Source organism: Theropithecus gelada, chromosome 1, assembly GCF_003255815.1.
Source record: "Theropithecus gelada isolate Dixy chromosome 1, Tgel_1.0, whole genome shotgun sequence".
Classification (NCBI taxonomy): Eukaryota; Metazoa; Chordata; class Mammalia; order Primates; family Cercopithecidae; genus Theropithecus; species Theropithecus gelada.
In genome coordinates, this window is record NC_037668.1 from 78,630,518 (window position 1) to 78,655,340 (window position 24,823).

At 40.3% G+C, this 24,823-nt stretch overlaps 1 protein-coding gene and 1 pseudogene across 1 annotated transcript in view; one reads left to right on the top strand and one right to left on the bottom strand.

The window, feature by feature from the left end:
* The window catches only part of FAF1 (Fas associated factor 1), a 506,936-nt gene that overhangs the window by 296,086 nt on the left and 186,027 nt on the right, over positions 1-24,823 (bottom strand). The gene's annotated exons all lie outside the window — the stretch shown is intronic.
* Positions 9,628-9,718, top strand: LOC112615704 (annotated as a pseudogene).

Below are 24,823 nucleotides of genomic sequence, written 5' to 3' on the forward strand. Positions count from 1 at the left end.
GGTACTGGGTTCATCTCACTGGGGAGTGCCGGACGATCGGTGCTGGTCAGCTGCTGCAGCCCGACCAGCAAGAGCTGAAGCAGGGCGAGGCATCGCCTCACCTGGGAAGCGCAAGGGGGAAGGGAATCCCTTTTCCTAGCCAGGGGAACTGAGACACACAACACCTGGAAAATCGGGTAACTCCCACCCCAATATTGCGCTTTAAGCAAACAGGCACACCAGGAGATCATATCCCACACCTGGCCGGGAGGGTCCCACGCCCACGGAGCCTCCCTCATTGCTAGCACAGCAGTCTGTGATCTACCAGCAAGGCAGCAGCGAGGCTGGGGGAGGGGCGCCCGCCATTGCTGAGGCTTAAGTAGGTAAACAAAGCTGCTGGGAAGCTCCAACTGGGTGGAGCTCACAGCAGCTCAAGGAAACCTGCCTGTCTCTGTAGACTCCACCTCTGGGGACAGGGCACAGCTACACAACAACAACAACAACAACAAAAAAGCAGCAGAAACCTCTGCAGACGCAAACGACTCTGTCTGACAGCTTTGAAGAGAGCAGTGGATCTCCCAACACAGAGACTGAGATCTGAGAACGGACAGACTGCCTGCTCAAGTGGGTCCCTGACCCCTGAGTAGCCTAACTGGGAGACATCCCCCACTAGGGGCAGTCTGACACCCCACACCTCACAGGGTGGAGTACACCCCTGAGAGGAAGCTTCCAAAGCAAGAATCAGACAGGTACACTCGCTGTTCAGAAATATTCTATCTTCTGCAGCCTCTGCTGCTGACACCCAGGCAAACAGGGTCTGGAATGGACCTCAAGCAATCTCCAACAGACCTACAGCTGAGGGTCCTGACTGTTAGAAGGAAAACTATCAAACAGGAAGGACACCTACACCAAAACCCCATCAGTACATCACCATCATCAAAGACCAGAGGCAGATAAAACCACAAAGATGGGGAAAAAGCAGGGCAGAAAAGCTGGAAATTCAAAAAATAAGAGTGCATCTCCCCCGGCAAAGGAGCGCAGCTCATCGCCAGCAACGGATCAAAGCTGGACGGAGAATGACTTTGACGAGATGAGAGAAGAAGGCTTCAGTCCATCAAATTTCTCAGAGCTAAAGGAGGAATTACGTACCCAGCGCAAAGAAACTAAAAATCTTGAAAAAAAAGTGGAAGAATTGACGGCTAGAGTAATTAATGCAGAGAAGGTCATAAACGAAATGAAAGAGATGAAAACCATGACACGAGAAATACGTGACAAATGCACAAGCTTCAGTAACCGACTCGATCAACTGGAAGAAAGTATCAGCGATTGAGGATCAAATGAATGAAATGAAGCGAGAAGAGAAACCAAAAGAAAAAAGAAGAAAAAGAAATGAACAAAGCCTGCAAGAAGTATGGGATTATGTAAAAAGACCAAATCTACGTCTGATTGGGGTGCCTGAAAGTGAGGGGGAAAATGGAACCAAGTTGGAAAACACTCTTCAGGATATCATCCAGGAGAACTTCCCCAACCTAGTAGGGCAGGCCAACATTCAAATCCAGGAAATACAGAGAACGCCACAAAGATACTCCTCGAGAAGAGCAACTCCAAGACACATAATTGCCAGATTCACCAAAGTTGAAATGAAGGAAAAAATCTTAAGGGCAGCCAGAGAGAAAGGTCGGGTTACCCACAAAGGGAAGCCCATCAGACTCACAGCAGATCTCTCGGCAGAAACTCTACAAGCCAGAAGAGAGTGGGGGCCAATATTCAACATTCTTAAAGAAAAGAATTTTAAACCCAGAATTTCATATCCAGCCAAACTACGTTTCATAAGTGAAGGAGAAATAAAATCCTTTACAGATAAGCAAATGCTTAGAGATTTTGTCACCACCAGGCCTGCCTTACAAGAGACCCTGAAGGAAGCACTCAACATGGAAAGGAACAACTGGTACCAGCCATTGCAAAAACATGCCAAAATGTAAAGACCATCGAGGCTAGGAAGAAACTGCATCAACTAACGAGCAAAATAACCAGTTAATATCATAATGGCAGGATCAAGTTCACACATAACAATATTAACCTTAAATGTAAATGGACTAAATGCTCCAATTAAAAGACACAGACTGGCAAACTGGATAAAGAGTCAAGACCCATCAGTCTGCTGTATTCAGGAGACCCATCTCACACGCAGAGACATACATAGGCTCAAAATAAAGGGATGGAGGAAGATTTACCAAGCAAATGGAGAACAAAAAAAAGCAGGGGTTGCAATCCTAGTCTCTGATAAAACAGACTTTAAACCATCAAAGATCAAAAGAGACAAAGAAGGCCATTACATAATGGTAAAGGGATCAATTCAACAGGAAGAGCTAACTATCCTAAATATATATGCACCCAATACAGGAGCACCCAGATTCATAAAGCAAGTCCTTAGAGACTTACAAAGAGACTTCGACTCCCATACAATAATAATGGGAGACTTCAACACTCCACTGTCAACATTAGACAGATCAACAAGACAGAAAGTTAACAAGGATATCCAGGAATTGAACTCATCTCTGCAGCAAGCAGACCTAATAGACATCTATAGAACTCTCCACCCCAAATCAACAGAATATACATTCTTCTCAGCACCACATCGTACTTACTCCAAAATTGACCATATAATTGGAAGTAAAGCACTCCTCAGCAAATGTACAAGAACAGAAATTATAACAAACTGTCTCTCAGACCACAGTGCAATCAAACTAGAACTCAGGACTAAGAAACTCAATCAAAACCGCTCAACTACATGGAAACTGAACAACCTGCTCCTGAATGACTACTGGGTACATAACGAAATGAAGGCAGAAATAAAGATGTTCTTTGAAACCAATGAGAACAAAGATACAACATACCAGAATCTCTGGGACACATTTAAAGCAGTGTGTAGAGGGAAATTTATAGCACTAAATGCCCACAAGAGAAAGCAGGAAAGATCAAAAATTGACACTCTAACATCGCAATTAAAAGAACTAGAGAAGCAAGAGCAAACACATTCCAAAGCTAGCAGAAGGCAAGAAATAACTAAGATCAGAGCAGAACTGAAGGAGATAGAGACACAAAAAACCCTCCAAAAAATCAATGAATCCAGGAGTTGGTTTTTTGAAAAGATCAACAAAATTGACAGACCACTAGCAAGACTAATAAAGAAGAAAAGAGAGAAGAATCAAATCGACGCAATTAAAAATGATAAAGGGGATATCACCACCGACCCCACAGAAATACAAACTACCATCAGAGAATACTATAAACACCTCTACGCAAATAAACTGGAAAACCTAGAAGAAATGGATAATTTCCTGGACACTTACACTCTTCCAAGACTAAACCAGGAAGAAGTTGAATCCCTGAATAGACCAATAGTAGGCTCTGAAATTGAGGCAATAATTAATAGCCTACCAACCAAAAAAAGTCCAGGACCAGATGGATTCACAGCTGAATTCTACCAGAGGTATAAGGAGGAGTTGGTACCATTCCTTCTGAAACTATTCCAATCAATAGAAAAAGAGGGAATCCTCCCTAACTCATTTTATGAGGCCAACATCATCCTGAAACCAAAGCCTGGCAGAGACACAACAAAAAAAGAGAATTTTAGACCAATATCCCTGATGAACATCGATGCAAAAATCCTCAATAAAATACTGGCAAACCGGATTCAACAACACATCAAAAAGCTTATCCACCATGATCAAGTGGGCTTCATCCCTGGGATGCAAGGCTGGTTCAACATTCGCAAATCAATAAACATAATCCAGCATATAAACAGAACCAAAGACAAGAACCACATGATTATTTCAATAGATGCAGAAAAGGCTTTTGACAAAATTCAACAGCCCTTCATGCTAAAAACGCTCAATAAATTCGGTATTGATGGAACGTACCTCAAAATAATAAGAGCTATTTATGACAAACCCACAGCCAATATCATACTGAATGGGCAAAAACTGGAAAAATTCCCTTTGAAAACTGGCACAAGACAGGGATGCCCTCTCTCACCACTCCTATTCAACATAGTGTTGGAAGTTCTGGCTAGGGCAATTAGGCAAGAGAAAGAAATCAGGGGTATTCAGTTAGGAAAAGAAGAAGTCAAATTGTCCCTGTTTGCAGATGACATGATTGTATATTTGGAAAACCCCATTGTCTCAGCCCAAAATCTCCTTAAGCTGATAAGCAACTTCAGCAAAGTCTCAGGATACAAAATTAATGTGCAAAAATCACAAGCATTCTTATACACCAATAACAGACAAACACAGAGCCAAATCATGAATGAACTTCCATTCACAATTGCTTCAAAGAGAATAAAATACCTAGGAATCCAACTTACAAGGGATGTAAAGGACCTCTTCAAGGAGAACTACAAACCACTGCTCAGTGAAATAAAAGAGGACACAAACAAATGGAAGAACATACCATGCTCATGGATAGGAAGAATCAATATCGTGAAAATGGCCATACTGCCCAAGGTAATTTATAGATTCAATGCCATCCCCATCAAGCTACCAATGAGTTTCTTCACAGAATTGGAGAAAACTGCTTTAAAGTTCATATGGAACCAAAAAAGAGCCCGCATCTCCAAGACAATCCTAAGTCAAAAGAACAAAGCTGGAGGCATCACGCTACCTGACTTCAAACTATACTACAAGGCTACAGTAACCAAAACAGCATGGTACTGGTACCAAAACAGAGATATAGACCAATGGAACAGAACAGAGTCCTCAGAAATAATACCACACATCTACAGCCATCTCATCTTTGACAAACCTGAGAGAAACAAGAAATGGGGAAAGGATTCCCTATTTAATAAATGGTGCTGGGAAAATTGGCTAGCCATAAGTAGAAAGCTGAAACTGGATCCTTTCCTTACTCCTTATACGAAAATTAATTCAAGATGGATTAGAGACTTAAATGTTAGACCTAATACCATAAAAATCCTAGAGGAAAACCTAGGTAGTACCATTCAGGACATAGGCATGGGCAAAGACTTCATGTCTAAAACACCAAAAGCAACGGCAGCAAAAGCTAAAATTGACAAATGGGATCTAATTAAACTAAAGAGCTTCTGCACAGCAAAAGAAACTACCATCAGAGTGAACAGGCAACCTACAGAATGGGAGAAAATTTTTGCAATCTACTCATCTGACAAAGGGCTAATATCCAGAACCTACAAAGAACTCAAACAAATTTACAAGAAAAAAACAAACAACCCCATCAAAAAGTGGGCAAAGGATATGAACAGACATTTCTCAAAAGAAGACATTCATACAGCCAACAGACATATGAAAAAATGCTCATCATCACTGGCCATCAGAGAAATGCAAATCAAAACCACAATGAGGTACCATCTCACACCAGTTAGAATGGCGATCATTAAAAAGTCAGGAAACAACAGGTGCTGGAGAGGATGTGGAGAAATAGGAACACTTTTACACTGTTGGTGGGATTGTAAACTAGTTCAACCATTATGGAAAACAGTATGGCGATTCCTCAAGGATCTAGAACTAGATGTACCATATGACCCAGCCATCCCATTACTGGGGATATACCCAAAGGATTATAAATTATGCTGCTATAAAGACACATGCACACATATGTTTATTGCAGCACTATTCACAATAGCAAAGACTTGGAATCAACCCAAATGTCCATCAGTGACAGATTGGATTAAGAAAATGTGGCACATATACACCATGGAATACTATGCAGCCATAAAAAAGGATGAGTTTGCGTCCTTTGTAGGGACATGGATGCAGCTGGAAACCATCATTCTTAGCAAACTATCACAAGAACAGAAAACCAAACACCGCATGTTCTCACTCATAGGTGGGAACTGAACAATGAGATCACTTGGACTCAGGAAGGGGAACATCACACACCGGGGCCTGTCATGGGGAGGGGGGAGGGGGGAGGGATTGCATTGGGAGTTATACCTGATGTAAATGACGAGTTGATGGGTGCAGCAGACCAACATGGCACAAGTATACATATGTAACAAACCTGCACATTATGCACATGTACCCTACAACTTAAAGTATAATAATAATAAATAAATTAAAAAAAAAAAAAAAAAAAGCCTCAAAGGCATTTCTGAGACCTTCATGGCAGCCCCTGCCATCACAGGCCCAGAGGCCTATGAGGTAGGTGAACAACAGGGCCTCACCACCCTGACCACCCTGCGCAGCCTCAGGACACTGCTTCTGCATCCTGGCTGCTCTAACTCCAGCCGTGGCTCAAAGGAACCTGGGTACCGTTTGGGCCGCTGCTTCCATGTGGTGTTAAGCCTGCAGGTGCACAGAATGCAAGAGTTGAGGCATGGCGCCTCCGCATAGATTTCAGATGCTATATGGAAAAGCCTGGATGTCCAGGCAGAAGCCTGCTGCAGGGGCAGAGCCCTCATGGAGAACCTCTACTAGGACAGTGCAGAGAAGAAATGTGAGGTTGGCCCCCCCGACACACAGAGTCTCCGTTTGGGGCACCGCTTGGTGGAGCTGTGAGAAGAGGGCCACCATCATCCAGACCCTGGAATGATAGATCCGCTAAATACCTTGCACCTAGACAAGCTGCAGGCACTCAACACCAGTCCTTGAGAGCAGCCATGGAAGCTGAACCCTTCCAAGCCACAGGGGTGTAGCTGCCCAAGGCCTTGGAAGCCCAACCCTTGCATCATTGTACCCTGGATATGAGACATGGAGTCAAAGCAGATTTGGAACATTAAGATTTAATGACTGCCCTGCTGGGTTTCGAACTTGCACAAGGCCTATAGCCCCATTCTTTTGGCCATTTTCTCCCTTTTGGAATGGGAGTATTTACTCAATGCCTATACCCCCATTGTATCTTGGGAGTAAGTAACCTGCTTTTGATTTTACAGGCTCACAGGTGAAAGGGGCCAGCCTTGTCCCAGATGAGACTTTGGACTTTTGAGCTAATGCCAGAATGAGTTAAGACTTTGGAGGACTGTTGAGAAGGGATGACTGCATTTTGCAAGGTGAGAAGAATATGAGATTTGGGAGGGGCCGCAGGTGAAACAATACGGTTTGGATTTGCATCCCCACCCAAATCTCATGTTAAATTATAATCCCAAGTGTTGGCGGTGGAGTCTGGTAGGAGATGACTGAATCATGTGTGACAATTTCCTCCTCTGGTGCTGTTCTTGTGATACAGTTCTCATGAGATCTGGGTGTTTAAAAGTGTGTGCCACCTCCCCTCTCTCTCTCTTCCTCTTGCTCTGGCAATGTGAAGATGCCTGCTCCTGCTTTGCCTTCCGCCATGAGTAAAAGCTCCCTGAAGCCTCCCCAGAAGTAGATGTTGCCATGCTTCCTGTATAGCCTGCAGAAATGTGAACCAATTAAACCTTTCTTCTTTATAAGTTACCCAGTCTCCAGTATTTTCTTATAGCATTGCCAGAATGGACTAATACAAATGTGTTGTATCAAATAGCCAGAGAAGGCTTTGTGAGAGAAATGAGACTTAAATCAAACTTGAAGTACAGTTGGTCTGTGAAGGACAGACAAACCAAAATAATGAAGGATACTCTATACAGTAAAGAAAAATGCCGGGCATGGTGGCTCACGCCTATAATCCCAACACTTTGGGACGCCAAGGCGGGCAGATCACCTGAGGTCAGGAGCTCAAGACCAGCCTGCCCAACATGGCAAAACCCCGTCTCTACTAAAAATACAAAAAATTTGCCGGGCGTGGCGGCGCATGCCTGTAATCCCAGCTACTCAGGAGGCTGAGGTGGGAGAATCGCTTGAACCCGGGAGGCAGAGGCTGCAGTGAGCCGAGATGGTGCCATTGCACCTAGATGACAAGAGTGAAACTCTGTTTCGAAAAAAAAGAAAAATGACTGAAAGGTAAAAAAGCAAAAATAGACAGGATGTTAATGAGAAACAGTGAGAAATCACAATTTTCCCTGTGCCCCACAATTATTTTTCAGGAATCAAATCTACTTATAAATTAATCACCTGATTTCTGGTACTACACTATTTTAAAGATCAGTGAATCGGAATGTACTTATCTTTCATATATCTGCTTATGTTAGGTTGCTGCTAGTCTATAGTTTCAGATTAAAATATAATTCAATTCCATTTATAGTAAGTACATGAATACCAAAAAGACTGATTATATTACATATTAAAAGAAGGAAAATAATTCCATGCTGATGAAGAAAAAGAAGAGTGGGGGGAGAACTTATGATATACAAGTTCTATGGGAACACAACTACTGAAGTAAGCAATGCTACAATACAATTATTCATGGTCTCAATGACACTTTTTAACTTTCCTTAAAAAGATCCCTATGTGAGCACTATGGATAGTGATTATCATAAAAACAATTCTGGTTCAACACTGTAGTTGTGGAAGCAAAAACTTTAACCATTCTCAGCCTTCAAAAATGTCACTGCTGACAAAGAATCATTCTGTTTATGGAAAGAGTAGAAAAATAAGTCACAGTTTTTATACCAAACACATATAAACATTGCCTTTTTGCTTGTGGCTGAGGTTGATATTTCTAGAGCTGTACCTGTCTGGAACTGAGCTTATGCATTTGCAAGTCTGTCCAGTGCTCAGAAACCAATCTCCAAGACCTGACACCACCTTCTTAAACTCTTGAAAACACTCTGAGCCTTCAGGCCTTAAAAGAAGTTTCTTAAAGGAAAAACAAGAGAGATTTTAACTTAAAGTCCCAGTTACTCTTGCAGAAAGCCTGGGTAACACATAAGACAAACAGCCTTTAGTTCCACAGAAAGAAAGGAATAGAAAACAAAGCTGGAATCATGACAGCAACCTGATTTCCTCATATTTTAAAAATTATTCTCTATTGCAAGGTGGCTCATGCCTATAATCCCAGCACTTCTGGAGGCCAAGATAGAAGGACAGCTTGAGCTCAGAAGTTTGAGACCAACTTGAGCAACATAGCAAGACACCACCTCTACAAAAAATTTTTAGTAATTAGCTAGGCATGGTGGTACATGCCTGTAGTCACAGCTGTTCAGGAGGCCGAGGCAGGAGAACTGCTTGAGACCAGGAGATGGAGGCTGCAGTGAGCCATGATCACTGCCACTGCACTCCATCCTTGATGACAGAGTGGGAACCTGTCTCCAAAAAAAAAAAAAAAAAAAAAAAGATTCTCGGCCTCAATCTCTTCTTCTCTAAAGTGGAAATAACTGTAGAACCAATACTTCATTGGGTTGCTGTATTAAGTGATGTAATTCATGAAAAATGTTTTACAGAGTGCCTAATACATTCTAAGGAACTAAAAAAATGTTATTTTGAGTTGTATTATTATTATTACAATTAATAAGGTAACATACACATAAGTGCCTAGCATAGTACCTGGGCAGTATAGGTTCTCAAAATACAGTAGTTATTGTTTTTAGGATATCCAAAATAATTCAGGGGAACAAAGTACTAGAATGTAGCAAGTTTCAGAACCAGAATTCGTATTTGTGTCTGCCTAACTCCAAAGATCTTACCACAAGATGGCACTGCCACTGCAGTATCCCACCCTGGGCCACGTTCCTTGAAAAATTGTGCAAACCGGCAGATGTCATCAATAACAAATCACTGAATCCAATAGCATACTTTTGTATTTAAAAAATTAACTTAAGTGCTTGCTTTGGCAGCATATATACTAAAATTGGAACAATACAGAGAAGATTAGCATGAAAAATAAGAATTTAAAACATTAACTTAATTATGATTTATATACAATAAAATTCACTCATGAGTTTTGACAAATATATACAGGGTTATAACCACCATACAATCAAGACGAAGAACATTTCCCATAGCACAAAAAGTTTCCTCATACATTATTAGATCAAAAGCCTAGCCCTACCCCACTGATCCTCATTCTCACCCTAAAGATTAGTTTTGTCTGGGTTCCTTTGTCTGGAGTAATGTTCTTGAGATTTATCCTTTTTCTTTCCTTTCTTTTTTTTTTTTTTTTCTTTTGAAACAGTCTCTCTCTGTTGCCCAGCCTGGAGTGCAGTGGCGTGATCTCAGCCCACTGCAACCTCCGCCTCCTGGGTTCAAGTGATTCTCCTGCCTCTGCCTCCTAAGTAGCTGGGCTACAGGTGCATCCCACCACACCCAGCTAATTTTTCTATTTTTAGTAGAGATGGGGGTTAACCATGCAGGCTAGGCTGGTCTCAAACTCCTGACCTCAAGGGATCTGCCCACCTTGGCCTCTCAAAATGCTGGGATTACAGGCGTGACCCACCACACCTGGCCAGATTTATCCATGTTTGTATGTGTACAAACAAATAGCTCTGTTTTGTTGCTGAGTACTATTCTGTTATATGCTGTGATAGGATGCTTCTGAAATGGCGTCTAATGATCCCTACCTCCTGGCATTAATACCCTTCATAATCCCCTCCCTTTAGTGTAGGCTGATACCTAGATATTTACCTCTAAAGAATAAAATACAGTAAAGGCTATGGGATGTCACTTATGAGTTAGGTTACATAAGACTGAGACTTCCATCTTGCTCTGAGGCCCCCAATTCAACAGCTCACATAAAAGAAATCCTGCCAGCAACCACCAGTGATCTCAAAGGTAGATCCTTTGTTAGTCAAGCCTTGAGATGACATAATGATTTCAATCCATAAAATACCATGTGTGCCCCTTTCCTGACCTATATGAACTGTCAGATAACAAGGTTGTTTTTTGTTTTGTTTTGTTTTCTGAGACGGATTCTCACACTGTTGCCCGGGCTGGAGTGCAGTGGTACAATCTTGGCTCACTGCAACCTTTGCCTCCCAGGTTCAAGTGATTCTCCTGCCTCAGCCTCCCCAGTACTTGGGATTACAGGCGCCCCCAACCACACTCGGCTAATCTTTGGTATTTTTAGTAGAGATGGGGTTTCACCATGTTGGCCAGGACGGTCTCAAACTCCTGGCCATATGATCCGCCTGCCGCAGCCTCCCAAAGTGCTGGGATTACAGGTGTAAGCCACCGTGCCAGGCGGTTGTTTTTTTAAGACACTAAATTTTGGGCAATTTATTGCACAGCAACAAATAACTAATACATATGAATATAGCATACTTTGTTCATCCATTCACCAGCTGATGAACACATGGGATATTTCTGTTTTTCCCTATTATAAATAAAGCTGCTATGAACTTTATTGTGTGAACTTTTTGTGAACATGTTTATTTCTCAAGTATATAACTATAAAAACTGCCAAAGTGTTTTCCAAGATGATTGTTCCAACTTGTGTCCCACCAATGTTCCAGTGTATCACTGATGACAACTGAAATTTTAAGTCTTTTTAATTTCAGCCATTCTAACAGATATAAAGTGGTTTCTCATTGTGGTTTCAATTTAAATTCCCTAATGATTAATAGTAACTAATGTCGTTGAGCATCTTTTCATGTGCTTATTGACTATTTGCATATCTTCTATGTAATGCTGAATAGTAGGCTGGGCGCAGTGGCTCACGTCTGTAATTCCAGCACTTTGGGAGGCCGAGGTGGGTGGATCACGAGGTCAAGCGTTCAAGACCAGCCTGGCCAACGTGGTGAAACCGTTTTTACTAAAACTACAAAAATTTGCTGGGCATGTGGCACGCACCTGTAGTCCCAGCTATATAGGAGGCTGAGGCGGGAGAATTGCTTGAACCCGGGAGGCAGAGGTGGCAGTGAGCCAAGATCGTGCCACTGCACTCCACCCTGGGCCACAGACTGACTCCATCTCAAAAAAAAAACAAAAGAAAAGAAAGAAAGAAACGGAAATGTTGAATAGTGTTGAGTGGCCCTAGCACTGCTCTTGATTGTAGGAGGGAAATACTTAGTATTTAGTATTTCATTATCAACTATTGTAGGTTCTTCAGCAATGTCCTCTATCAAGTTTACAAAGTTCCCTTATATTTCTACTTTGTTCCAAGTTTAGTTTTTTCTTTTTTAACAAGAAATGGGTGTTGAATATTGTCAAATGCTTTTTCTCATTTACTATACTAATACGGGGAAGTACACTGATGGATTATAAGCTGTTAAACAAGCCCACATGGCCTACTTGGCTATGATGTATATTATAAACATATTTATATATTTTATTATATTCTATTGAACTCAGTTTGCAACTATTTTGTAAAGGATTTCTCCCTCCATAGTTATAAGAAATATCTTCCTGTAAAAATCTCTGTCTGATTTTGGTATTAGGCTAATGCTAGCCTCATAAAATAAATGAGGCAAGGTTTCATCTCTTTTTTGCAAAGGACAGGTAATAGTTCTTCCTTAAATATTAGATAGAATTCACCAGTAAAGCCATCTAGCGTTTCAGATTTTCTTTGTGGGAAGGTTTTGTCTTTGTTTTTGTTTTTTGAGACAGAGTCTCACTCTGTTGCTCTGGCTGGAGTGCAGTGGCACAACCTTGGCTCACCGCAAACTCTGCCTCCCAGGTTCAAGCGATTCTCCTGCCTCAGCCTCCTGAGTAGCTGGGACTACAGGCGCGTGCCAGCACGCCCGGCTAACTTTTGTATTTTTAGTAGAGATAGAGTCTCATCCTGTTGGCCAGGCTGGTCTCAAACACTGACCTCAGGTGATCTGCTCGCTTTGGCCTCCCAAAGTGCTAGGATTATAGGCATAAGCCACCATGCCAGGCCCTTTTTGTGAGAAGGTTTTGATTGCCAATTCAATTTATGTATTTGACGTACAGCTATTCAAATTTTTTACTTCTGTGAATGTGGTAACTTTTACCTTTAAAAGAATTTTTCTAACCTTTTAGAGTTTCATGTAAATTTACTAGCATAAGTTTGTTCTTAATATCACCTTACAGTCCATGTAATGTATGTAGGCACTTCTTTCACTCCCAATATGAATAACTTGTGTTTCCTCTTCTGTTCTGGTTTTACACACTAGCAAAATAATTATCAGTTTTATTAATCTTTTTAAAAAACAGCTTTAGGTTTTGTTCATTTTCTCTACTACATACCTATCTTCCACTTACTGTTTTCTGCCCTTATACATATTATTATACTTCTGTACTCACTTTGGGTTTGATTTGCTCATTTTTTTTGTTTTGTTTTTTTTTTTGAGACATAGTCTCATTTTGTCACCCAGGCTGGAGTACACTGGGGTGATCCCAACTCACTGCAGCCTCTGCCTCCTGGGGTCCAGTGATTCTCCTGCCTCCGTCTCCAGGGTAGCTGGGACTACAGGTGCACACTGCCACACCTGGCTAATTTTTGTATTTTTCAGTAAAGAACAGGTTTCACCATGTTGGCCAGGCTGGTCTCGAACTCCTGACCAGAAGTGTTCCACCTGCCTCAGCCTCCCAAAGTGCTGGGATTACAGACGTGAGCCACCGTGCCCAGCCTATCTGCTCATTCTAACATCTAGGTTAGATCTGGGTTGGTTATGATTGACCAATTTCTCTCATTATGGGCCAGGTTTTCCTACATCTTTGCATGCCTGGTAATTTTTTATTGGATGCCTGACATTGTAAATTTTATCTTGTTAAGTGCTGGATATTTTTATATTCCTATAAATATTACTGAGCTTAATTTTGGGATGCAGTTACGTTAGTTAGACACAATTTAATCCTTCTGTGTTCTGCTTTTAAGATTTGTTAGTCAGCATCGCCCGAGCAGTAATCTTGTACTACTCTCCACCACTGAGGAAAGACCCTTCTGAGTAGTATAATCAAAGCCATATGAATTATGAGGTTTTCCAATCTAGCTGGTAGGAACAGACACTATTCCCTATCTTGTTCCCACTAAGCCTTTTGAGTGGTTTTTAGTTGTAATGGGAATGACAGTAAATCTGATTCCTGTTACTCCATACTGGCTGGAAATGAAAGTGAGGACTTTTCTTACTTCTTAGACGGAATCTTTAGTCATTGCTTTTACAACTTTGTTTATTTATAATTAAGCATTTGAACCATAAGTTTCCCTCTCAATTCCAATTTCTTAGTATCAAACAAATGCTGATATGCCATGTGTATTAGTCCGTTTTCATGCTGCTGGTAAAGATATACCTGAGATTGGACAATTTACAAAAGAAAGAGGTTTAATGGACTTACAGTTCCAAATGGTTGGGGAAGCCCTATAATCATGGTGAAAAGCAAGGAGGAGCAAGTCCCATCTTACATGAATGGCAGCAAGCAGAGAGAGGTTGTGTAGGGAAACTCCTCCTTACAAAACCATCTGATATCATAAGACTTACTCACTACCATGAGAACAGCACGGGAAAGACCCACCCCCACGACTCAATTACCTCCTGCTAAGTCCTTCCCACAACACATGGGAATTCAAGATGAGATTTCGGTGGGGACACAGCCAAACCATATCATTCTGCCTCTGGCCCCCTCAAAATCTCATGTCCTCACATTTCCAAACCAATCATGCCTTCCCAACAGTCCCCCAAAGTCTTAATTCATTTCAGCATTAACTCAAAAGTCCCCAGTCCAAAGCTTCATCTGAGACAAGGCAAGTCCCTTCCACCTACGAGCCTGTAAAATCAAAAGCAAGTTAGTTACTTCCTAGATAAAATGGGGGTACAGGCATTGGATAAATACACCCATTCCAAATGTTAGAAACTGACCAAAATGAAGGGTTAAAGGCTCCATGAAAGTCCAAAATCCAGCAGGGCAGTCAAATCTTAAAGCTCCACAATGATGTCCTTTAACTCCGTATCTCACATCTATGTCACACTGATGTAAGAGGTGGCCTTCCATGGCCTTGGGCAGCTCCGTCCCTGTGGCTTTGCAGGGTATAGCCTACCTCCTGGCTGCTTTCAAGGGCTGGCACTGAGTGTCTGTGGCTTTTCCAGGCTCACAGGGCAAGCTGTCCGTGGATCCACCATTCTGGGGTCTGGAGGACAGTGGCTGTCTTCTCACATCTCCACTAGGCGGTGCCCAGTAGGGACTCTGTGTTGGGGCTCCAATCCCACATTTCCCTTTCACACTGCCCTAGCAGAGGTCATCCATGAGTGTCCCATCCCCACAGCAAGCTTCTGCCTGGGCATCCAGGCACTTCCACACATCTTCTGAAATATAGGCAGAGGTTCCCAAACCTCAATTCTTGACTTCTATGCACTTGCAGGCTCAACACCACATGGAAGCTGCCAAGACTTGGAGCTTGTACCCTCTGAAGTCACGGCTCGAGTTCTACATTGACTCCTTTCAGCTACACCTGCAGCAGCTGGGATACAAGGCACCAAAGTCCCTAGGCTGCACACAGCACAGGGACCCTGCTTCCGGCCCATGAAACCACTTTTTCCTTCTAGGCCTCTGTGTATGTGACGGGAGGGTCTGCTGTGAAGACCTTTGACATGCCCTGGAGATATTTTCCCCATTGTACTGGGGATTAACATTTGGTTCCCCGTTACTTATGCAAATTTCTGCAGCTGGCTTAAATTTCTCCTCACAAAATGGGATTTTCTTTTCTATCACATGGTCAGGCTGCAAATTTTCTGAACTTTTATGCTCTACTTCCCTTATAAAACGGAATGCCTTTAATAGCACCCAAGTCACCTCTTGAATGTTCTGCTGCTTAGAAATTTCTTCTGCCAAATACCCTAGATCATCTCCTCAAGTTCAAAGTTCTACATATCTCTAGGGCTGAGGCAAAATGCTGCCAGAAGTTTTGCAAAAACATAACAAGAGTCACCTCTGCTCCAGTTCCCAACAAGTTCTTCATCTCCATCTAAGACCATCTAAGCCTGAACTTTATTGTCCATATCGCTATCAGCATTTTGGGCAAAGCCATTCAACAAGTCTCCAGGAGGTTCCAAACTTTTCTACATTTTTCTGTCTTCTTCTGAGCCCTCCAAACTGTTCCAACCTCTGCCTGTTACCCAGCACCAAAGTCGCTTCCACATTTCCAGGTATCTTTTCAGCAGTGCCCCACTCTTGGTACCAATTTACTGTATTAGTCCATTTTCACACTGCTGATAAAGACATACCTGAGACTGGGTATTTTATACAGAAAAAAGGGTTTAATGGAGTTATAGTTCCACATGGTTGGGGAGGCCTCACAATCATGCTGGAACGCAAGGTGGAGCAAGTCACATCTTACATGGATGACAGCAGGCAAAGCGAGAGAGCTTGTGCTGGGAAACTCCTCCTTATAAAACCATCAGATCTCGTGAGACTTATTCACTGTCACGAGAACAGCATGGGAAAGATCTGCCCCCATAACTCAATTACCTCCTACCAGGTCCCTCCCACAACATGTGGGAATTCAAGATGAGATTTGGGAGTGGACACAGCCAAACCATATCATCATGTTTTCATCACAATTCAGTTCAAAATATTTTCTACTTTCCCCTGTGATTTCTTCTTTGACTTATGGTTTATTTAGGAATATGTTGTTTAATTTCCAAATATATAGGGATATTCCAAATTCTTGTGAATTCTAACTTAATTCCATTGTTGTCAGAACACTCGTCAATATAATTTAAAAATTTTTAAATTTGTTTTGTGACTGAGCATATGTTCTACCTTAATGAATGATCAATTGCCCAAGAAAAGAATATGTCTTTCGCTGTTATAATGAGGAGTATTATATATGTTTTAAGTAAGTCAAATTGGTTTCTATGCTGTTCAGATTTTTTGTCTGTTGTTCTGAACATTACTATGAGACAGGAGTGTTATAATCTCCAATTGTGAATTTGTCCATTTCTTACTTCAGTTCTGTCAGTTTGGATTTGTCCATTTCTTACTTTAGTACTACCAGTTTTTGCTTTTAAATATTTCAAACTCTGTTATTAGATATGTACACAGTTAGGATATTTATGTCTTCTTGATGAATCAACAGTTTCATCATTATGAAATGTCCCCATTTGTCCTTCATAATATTCTTTGTCCAGAGTCTAGCTCATTCCATATTAACATAGATCCTTCAGGTTATGATTACAATTTTCATATATATTTTCCAGTTCTTTTCATTTTTAGTTTTTATTCAATTTCTATACTTTATAAAGCAGGTTTCCCGTATATATCATACAAATGGGTTTCCCTTTTTTATTCAGTGTAACACTCTCTACCTTTTAATTAGAACATGAGATCATTTATATATATTATAATTATTTATGTGGTCATCTTTCTTTTCTATTGGTCTTATCTGTTTATTTCATTTATCATCTTCTTGTCTTCATTTGGGATTTTTGAGTATTTTTTAAGTACTCTATTTCATCTCAACACGAAGCTTAATGACTATTATCTGTATTCACAGTTTCGGTGATTGCTCTAAAGTTTACAACATATTTTTTTTTTAATGTAGTCTCACTCTGTCACCCAGGCTGGAGTGCATTGGCATAAGCTCAGCTCACTGCAACCTCCGCCTCAGACGTTCAACTGATTCTCGTGCCTCAGCTTCCCGAGTAGCTGAAATTACAAGCACATGCTACCAGCTAATTTTTGTATTTTTAGTAGAGACGGGGTTTTGCTATGTTGGCCAGGCTGGTCTCAAACTCCTGACCTCAAGTGATCTACTCACCTTGGCCTCCCAAAGTGCTGGGATTAGAGGAGTGAGCTAACATACCTGGCCTAATTTTTGTATTTTTAGTAGAGACAGGGTTTCACCATGCTGGCGAGGATGGTCTCAAACTCCTGACCTCAAGTGATCCACCTGCCTTGGCCTCACAAAATGCTGGGATTAAAGGCATAAGACACCACGTCCAGCACAACATACATTTTTAACTCAACAAAGACTACCTTCAAATTAGACAGGCCTCTGTTTTACGACAGTATACTTCTAGTCCCCTTTCCTATTCTTCATGTTATTGTTGTCATACCTGTACTTGTACACATTTTACAAATGCTATAATACATTGCTATAATTTCTACTTTTAAATGTCAATTCTCATTTAAATAAATTTTAAAATACAGAAAAGGTTTAAAAAAATGTGTATCCAAGTATTTACAATTTCTAGTGCTCTTCATTTCTCTGTATTAACCTAATCTTCCATCTGTTATTGTTTGCTTTCAGCCTGCCTGGGTACTTACTTTAACATCTCTTATAGCTTTTGTTCATCTGAAAAATATCTTTAGTCTTCATTTCTTAAAGATTATTCTGTTCAATATAGCATTCTAGGTGAACATTTTATTTCTTCAACACTTACAAAATATTACTGCATTGTCTCCTGGTGTGCATTGCTTCTGATAAGAAGTCTGTATTTTTTATTATTATTATTATTATTACTATTTTAGAGACGGAGTCTCGTTCTGTTGCTCAGGCTAGAATGCAGTGGCGCGATCTCAGCTCACTGCAAGCTCCGCCTCCTGGGGTCACGCCATTCTCCTGCCTCAGTCTCCCGGGTAGCTGGCACTACATGTGCCCGCCACCACTTCCGGCTAATTTTTTGTATTTTCAGCAGAGACGGGGTTTCACCCTGTTAGCCAGGATGGTCTCGACCTCCTGACCTTGCAATCCGCCTGCCTCGGCCTCCCAAAGTGCTGTGTATTTATTATTATTATTATTTTTATTATTTTTATTTTATTTTATTTTTTTTTTGAGACGGAGTCTCGCTCTGTCACCCAGGCTGGAGTGCAGTGGCCGGATCTCAGCTCACTGCAAGCTCCACCTCCCGGGTCCACGCCATTCTCCTGCCTCAGCCTCCCGAGTAGCTGGGACTACAGGCGCCCAGCACCTCGCCCGGCTAGTTTTTTTTGTATTTTTTAGTAGAGACGGGGTTTCACCGTGTTAGCCAGGATGGTCTCGATCTCCTGACCTCGTGATCCACCCGTCTCGGCCTCCCAAAGTGCTGGGATTACAGGCTTGAGCCACCGCGCCCGGTCCCCTATTATTTTTAAATCTCTCTTTTAAAATATAGAATGTAGGCCAAGCGTGTTGGCTCATACCTGTAATCCCAGCACTTTGGGAGACCGAGGCGGGTGATCACCTGAGGTCAGAAATTCAAGACCAGCCTAGCCAACATACTGAAACCCTGTCTCTACTAAAAATACGAAAAAATTAGCTGGGCATGGTGGCATGCGTCTGTAGTCCCAGCTACTCAGGTGGCTGAGGCAGGAGAATTGCTTGAACTCAGGATGTAGAGTATGCAGTGAGTCGAGACCACGCCACTGCACTCCAAACTGGGTGACAGAGTGAGACTCCATCTCAAAAAATAAATAAATAAAATATAAAATAAAACAAAATAAAATATAAAATGTATCTTTGTTTCTCTGGCTCTGGCTGCTTTTAAGACTTTTCTACTACTGATTTTTAGCAATTTGATTATGATGTGCCTTGATGCTGTTTCCTTTGAGTTACTCCTGCTTGTTGTTATGAAACTTCTTAGATTTGTGAGTTTATAGTTCTCACCAAATTTGGCTAGCATTGGGTTATTCTTTCATTAAAATTTCCCCCTTTCTACTGTCTCCTCTATTTTGGGGGCTCTAATCAGACATACATTGAACCATTTTATATTTGCCTAGAAGTCGTTCAGACAACATCCTTCCCTCTCCAGACCCTAGCTCCCAGTATTTTTGCTGTGTGTGCTTCAGTTTGCATTGTTTTTATTGCTATGTCTTCATATTCATTGACCTTTTCAACAGTTAAACTGTTAAATCCATCAGAGTAAATTATTGATATTACATAATGCAATGTATCAACATTTTGTTAATATCATAGCAAAGTGAACCAATATTTCCCAAATGACCAATGGATTTTAATATAACAGAACATTAAAATTTCATTGAAGTGGTTTCTGGTTTTACATTGCAATAAACCTTTAAGAAACCACCATTTGCTAAGTTTCAGTGTACTATCAATTAAGAATGTCCATAATTATCCAGCTAGTAAAATATCCCTCCCTTACTATATAGCTGTTTGGTGGCATTTTCTTTATATACTTCAACAGAAGTAACATACTGCAACAGAATAAATGGAGAAGGAGATATAAGAACCCAGTTTTTATATGGACAGATGTTGAAGAGTTTGCAATGTACCTAAGACAATACCACTTTCTCATTACTTTTTTTGTTTTGAAAAATTATTTTTCATTAAGAGCATTATTTATGTTAATATGCAATGAGTTCATTACTGTTATTAATTAAGAAATATTTTTAAGTTACTCAGTTTTAATTACTAATATGGAAAATATTTATTCTGGGGTCTCAGAACTAACTGTACCATGTGTGCAACGAAGTCTTTTTTCTCTGGTGGGAAGGAATTCAATAGTATTCCAGTCCTATCTATAAGGTTGAGGAATTGTTCAGCGTACTCAATAGTGTACAGATTACTATTCAGCCAAAGATTTGCAGAAAGCATCATTCAGATACCTGCATGTTTCTCTACGTAGCAATCTTTCTCCTAGTACTGAGCCCTCTACATTCCAATCTCAGTCTCAGGGGATCTCCTAGCTCTTTAACTCTGCAAGACTGTTGGGCTCTGCTTACATTCCCTTTTTCATGAACTGTTGTACAGAAATTTTCACCTTGCTTGTTTCCCATTTCTCATGAATCATAGGCCTATGCTGCCTAATGCCCAATGCCTACAAGCAGTTGTTTCACATATTTTGTCCAGTCTTCCAGGTGCGTACAGCAGGAAGAGAGGTACTATATCAGTTATTCCTTCAAGGGCAAAAGTAGAAATTCTGTTAATTTTCTACGGTTAATTACTGCCAAGAAAAATTTCAATGTTTTCTCAGATTTAAAGAGTTTCAGATAAACTAACCTGTCAGAGATGTAATTTACAAGAGCTTATTCCCCCATATTTTGGGCACATTAATTCAATTTTACATGAAAATGTCTATCTTTACACTGGAAACTAGGGTGGTTCACATTCATGTGGCTCTATGTTAACACAAACCAAGTTATTACCATAAATCATTTCATCTAACAATTTATCTTATAGATTAATATGGATATTGCAAATGTTGCTGAGTACAATTCTCTGCTTTATGTTTTTAACAGCAAACTTTCTCTAGAATTTTCCAGTGCACAGTGACAAGAAGGCTACAAAAAGAAAAAAGTCTACCTCAAACCTAAGTAAGCAATAATTCTAAGTGGATATTTGCCTTCCCAGGAGAGAAATAATTAGCAAAAGGTCATTCAGTTTAGTTGGCTCACTTCAATAAACTGAAAACACTTCACACGTGCTCTATCTGCCATTTAAATGCCTGAAAAATAGATCATTTGGAATAGTTGTTTTTATTTTTCTTCAGAGTCTCAAATTTTAACAAATACGTTATCTACAGAATTTACTACCTTTTTTCAAGGTCATTTGGAAGGAATTTATTACTTAAATTTATTGTATTAAACCTTCATAATTTCTAGATGGCAACAAAACATGGGGGATATGGGACTCTGCTCCTATAAACAAGTGGCTATTAATACAGTCAAATTATTTCCATTCAGAGAAAAAAATGTAGTGGGCCAGGCGCGGTGGCTCAAGCCTGTAATCCCAGCACTTTGGGAGGCCGAGGCGGGCGGATCATGAGGTCGGGAGATCGAGACCATCCTGGCTAACACCGTGAAACCCCGTCTCTACTAATTAGTAGTTTTTTCTTTTTTACTATTTACTATTTAGTAGTTTTTTCTATTTACTATTTAGTAGTTTTTACTATTAGTAGTTTTTTCTATTTACTATTTAGTAGTTTTTACTATTTAGTAGTTTTTTCTTTTTTAAATAATGTGGAATTTGCCTGTTACCACTTTGTAAAATTTAAAATATCAACATTAAAAAAACAGGGCCAGGCACAGTGGCTCACACCTGTAATCCCAGCACTTTGGAAGGCTGAGGAGGGTGGATAATCTGAGGTCAGGAGTTCGAGACCAGTCTGGCCAACATGGTGAAACCTTGTCTCTACTAAAAATACAAAAAATTAGCTGGGCGTGGTGGTGGGTACCTGTAATACCAGCTACTCGGGAGGCTGACACAGGAGAATCACTTGAACCCAGGAGGCACAGGGTGCAGTGAGCTGAGATCGCGCCATTGTACTCCAGCCTGGGCAACAAGAACAAAACTCTGTCTCAAAAAAAAAAAAAGTAAAATGAGACCTAGCCCATCTCAGAGTAGATACAAAAAAAACTGTGACCTGTTAGCCAGAAGCAACAAAACGTGCAATATTACATCACTTGAATTTTTCTCAAGCACAATTATCAAAAGCGAATTTCTTCTCTCTTTGTTCTATTATCATGTTTTATAACGTTAGAAATCATTTACTGCCTCCATTCATTTTTTTCTTTTAAACATTATAAGCCATTACCCGCTAGAATACTTATTGTTATAACTATGAAAGTTACTGCTTTGAGCAAAGTCAAATTAAGATTCTGTACTGGAAGAGGCAATTCAGACTTTTACAGCTGGAAAGGACTCATCCAAGAAGACGTTTAAACCTACTCTGGGGAAGTGCTGAAAATGGCCAACTAGCTGCAGCCAGGACAAACATCTGCTGCCACCAAGAGACTGGGACATCAGGAAGACTGGGGCATTCTAAGCAGATCTTAGGAGGTAAGGCATTCAGAGTGGATGAAGGAAGGACACAGATGCTGAACCAAAGGGGTAGGAAGCTGGGGATCCTGCACAGGGCTATCGTGCACAGGGATTCATGCTTGGCCCCCAACAACTCCAAAGGAAGGGAAACAAAGTCAGTTGACTAAACTCACCTTATACCACAATCAAACCCTCAAGGGCATCAAAGAAGATAAAAACAAGCAAGCAAGCAAAAAAAAAAAAAACCCACACATCCAAAAGACAGCAACTTCAAAAACTGAATGCTCAGCTCATACAGATGAGAAAGAACCAGTGTAAGAACTCTGCCAATTTAAAAAGCCACAGTGTCTTCTCACCTCCAACCAACCACACTAGTTCCCCAGCAATAGGTCTTAACCAGGCTGAAATGACTAAAATGACAGAAACAGAATTCAGAATATGGATAAGAATGAAGACCATCAAGATTCAGGAGAAAGTTGAAAGCCAATAAAAGATTCTAAGGAACATAATAAAATGATTTGGGAGATAAAAAATGAAATGGCCATTGTAAGAAAGAACCAAAGTGATCTGATAGAGCTGAGAAACTCACTTGAAGAATTTCAGAACACAATCCAAGTATTAACATCAGAATTAGCCAACTGGAGAAAAGAAATCCAAAGCTCAAACACTGGTTCCCCAAAACAACTCAACTAAAATTAAAAAGACTCAAAAAAGAACAAAAAAACCTCTAAAAAATTTGGCATTACATTAAGAGACCACATCTACATCTCGTTGGTGTCCCTGAAAAAGAGGGTGAGAAAGCAAGCAACGTAGAAAACATATTTTAGGATATCATTCGTGAAAATTTCCCCAACCTCACTAGACATGCCAACATTCAAATTTAAGAAATTCAGAGAATGCCTCTGAGATACTATATAAGACAACTATGCCCAAGACACATAGTAATCAGATTCTTAAAGGTCAATATAAAAGACAAAATGTTAAAGACAGTTGGAGAAAAGGGACAGGTAACGTACAAAGGGAACCCCATCAAACTAACAGTGTACCTTTTGGCAGACAACCTACAAGCCAGAAGAGATTGGGGGTTTATATTCAGCATTCTCAAGGAAAAGAAATTCCAATCAAGAGCTTCATATCCTGCGAGATTAAGCTTCATAAATGAAGGAGACATAAGATCCTTTTCAGATGAGCAAATGCTAGGAATTTGTCACCACGACGCCTGCCTTATAGACACTCCTTAAGGGTGTGCTAAATATGGAAAGGAAAGACCATTACTAGACACCACAAAAACTCACTTAAATACATAGACCATTAGCACTACAAAACAATTGCACAATCAAGTCTGCATAATAACCAGGTAACAACCCGATGACTGGATCAAATCCACACCTATCAATATAAACTTTGAATGTAAATGGGCTAAAAGCCCCAATTAAAAGGCACAGAGTGGCAAGTTGGATACAGAAGCAAGACCCAACTGTATGCTGCCAAAAAGAGAACCATCACATATGCAATGACACCCATAGGCTAAAAGCAAAGGGACAGAGAAAAATCTACCAAGTCAACAGAAAACAGAACAAAGCAGGGGTTGCTATTCTAACTTCAGACAAAACACACTTTAAACCAAAAAGATTTTAAAAAGGTAAAGAAAGGCATTATATAATGCTAAAGGGTTTGATTCAACAAGAAGACCTAACTATCTTAAATATATATTCACCAAACATAAAAGCACCCGGATTCATATAGCAAGTTCTTAGAGATCTACAAAGAGACTTAAGATAACCACACAATAATAGTAGAAGACTTCAACACCCCACTGATAGAATTAGATCACTAACAAAGATAGTCAAGATCTGAACTTGACATTAGACCAAATGAACCTGATAGACATCTACAGAACTCTACACCCAAAAACAACAAACTATATATTCTTCTCATCTGTACATGGCACATACTCTAAATTCCATCACATAACTGGCCATAAAACAATCCTTAGCAAATTTTAAAAAAAAATCAAAACAATAGCAATCACACTATTGAATCACAGTGTAATAAAAATAGAAATTGATAGTAAGAAAGTCACTCAAAAGCATATAATTTAATGGAAATTAAACAACCTATCCTGAATGACTATGGGGTAAATAATAAAATAAAGGCAGAATTAAAGCAATTCTTCCAAACTAATGAGATCAAAGACGCAATGTAACAGAAACTCTGGGACACGGCTTAAGCAGTGTTAAAAGTTTGCAGTATTAAGAGAAAAGTTTACAGCATTAAATGTCCACAGCAAAAAGTTAGAAAGACCTCAAATTAACAATCTAACATCACATATCACACCTACAGGAACAAGAGAAACAAGAGGAAACCAATTACAAAGCTAGAAGACAAGAAATAACCAAAATCAAAGCTGAACTGAAGGCAA